Raw genomic sequence first — 2322 nt, forward strand, 5'->3', positions numbered from 1 at the left:
TGTTCCCGTAGCTTCAGCTCCATCCCGAAGGCCACAGCGTCCTGAAGTCGCGCACGTGGTTCGGCTGAAGCCTTATCATGATCGTGCATGACTGAACTTTTCGTCCACGCCGCTGGGTCCTTGTGACACTTTAGTGCACCCTTTCGCTGACTTCTTCCTAGTAGCACCGCGTCGCATCGAGTCGATGCTACAGAGGAGGGGGGCAGTGATACAAACTATAGTCGACGACGAAGCGGAGACATTCAGTGGCTAGTTGACGTAGACGATGAAGTGGTTGCTAGTTGGCGTAGACGACGAAGTTGGTTGCCTGGAACCGCGCTCAGACCGCTGCTCGGACCGCCCTCGGACTTCGGCAGTCTTCTAGGCTCAGAGCGTTGCCTGGACGTTTAGCACAATACCCGTTACAATATTAGCTATGCATGGCTAGCCTGGCTCATTCGCATCGCTGTGCACCAAAGAACTGCTAACCCGTGAAATCATTTGCGAGATATTCCGAAGTAAATAAACAGCAAACGGAGAATCATTTGATTTCATAGGAACTTTCTAGGTCGCACTCGGCAAGACTCAGATAATAATCTGAATGTGAGTCCGGACTCGTTCAAACTCAGATCATAATTTGTCCGGACTCACGGCTCAAATCATAATCTGAGTGAGTCCGGGCTCACTCACGACTGAGATCGTCAACTGAGTATGCATCCGGACTCACTCAGGACTCAAATCGCGACCTCATTGTGAGTCCGGACTTACTCACGACTCAGATCATGATCTGAATGTGCGTCCGAACTCACTCAAGACTCAGATCATAATCTGAATGTGAGTCCGGACTCATGACTCAGATCATGATCTGAGTGTGAGCCTGAGTGAGCCCGAGTGAGTCGACTCATGAGTGATTCCGCCGATCTATGCATCCCACATCTGGTGACCCGGACAATAATGTATCGTTATGGAGGAGCACGAGCAACAGCAAAAGCTTCGGGAACGACATGGCCAACTCAACGCTTCAGTGCAGCAGCATCCTGCCGGCTCGGCCGAGGACGTCAGAACCCCTGCGGACGGTATCCCGCACGCTGCCCCACATGACGTCTGGTGTGCCGCTGTCAACCTTCCGCTGTTTTGGTTCGACTCGCCCGAGGTATGGTTCACCCAAGTCGAGGCTCAGTTCTCTCTTCCACACATGACGCAAGACCGGATCGCTACGGTTATGTCGTCACCCGTCGCGATTCCCGCTATACCAACGAAGGCTCCCAGTCGGAAAAAACTACAGACAATTTTCTGATGGTACGACAGAATTTCTGTGCGGCTTTTGACAGGAAACCTGTTGTGACAATAGAATATTCTGTAGGAACATCAGACATTTCTGTAGTTACAACAGAAAAGTGCAACAGAACTACAGACAACAGAAATATACTACAGAAAAACTACAGAACTACAGAAAAATCTGATGGTTATGACAGAACTACAGGATATTTTGTCGTATTTTTACACAGTTCTGTAGTTTTTTTCGACTGGGCCGGGATATCCTTGTTAAACCACCAACGGCCAACCTTTAGGAATACCTCAAGACTGAGGTCATCCATCGCCTGTCACTCTCGGAAGACCAGAAGGGGCGACAACTACAGTCCGGAAAACATGCCGAGCGCAAACCTTCGCAGCTCCTCCGCCACATGCATGCTCTGTTGACCAACAGGAAGTCAAGGATTCCTTACAGAGAGCACTTTGGCTTTAACGACTTCCACTGCACGTCCAGGCAATTCTGCAGGATTAGCTTACGCTACCTCTCGACCAACTTGCCGGGATCGCTGATCTCGTCATCAAGGTCTCTCTCCCATAGTTGTCGCCCATCGTCCAGGCTGTCGCCGCACCTCTGAACCCCAAAGCTTGCACGCCGTATCGACGATATCAGTCGACAGCTCAGCTCCCTTCAGCACCGCATGGATCAACACTTGCCGACGCGTCACCCGCAAAGTCATTACCATAACACCACCCCGTCCAAGCAGGCTGGTGACGATGACTGGAGCTACTAACATCTCCGCTTCGGGGAATAAGCACGATGTCGTGACGCTGAGACGAAGTCGACCCGGCCTTCACTAGGTAGCGTGCAGAGACTCCGGGTTGATGAAGGATTGAATATTCGAAATTGGTAAAATACATACAAGCAGGTTTAATGGCACTTTGAGAAAACTTATTTACATGAAAAAAGGGTATATCAGCAAAATAGCAAGCGTTAAGAGTTCATAGCGAGAAGCGTCTGGATGAGCCGTTTACCCAGAGCTCAGAGCGTCATTTCGTGCTCTGCAACGTCCTTAAATCCCCTATGCCCAG

At 50.4% G+C, this 2322-nt stretch overlaps 1 pseudogene; it reads left to right on the plus strand.

Moving 5' to 3' along the window:
- Positions 1–943: 943 nt before the first annotated feature.
- LOC146171888 (uncharacterized) lies at positions 944–1868 on the plus strand (annotated as a pseudogene).
- The last annotated feature ends 454 nt before the right edge of the window (positions 1869–2322 follow it).

The sequence above is a fragment of the Amblyomma maculatum genome, unplaced genomic scaffold (assembly GCF_055883805.1).
Source record: "Amblyomma maculatum isolate TAMU_Amacu unplaced genomic scaffold, ASM5588380v1 scaffold_16, whole genome shotgun sequence".
Lineage (NCBI taxonomy): Eukaryota > Metazoa > Arthropoda > Arachnida > Ixodida > Ixodidae > Amblyomma > Amblyomma maculatum.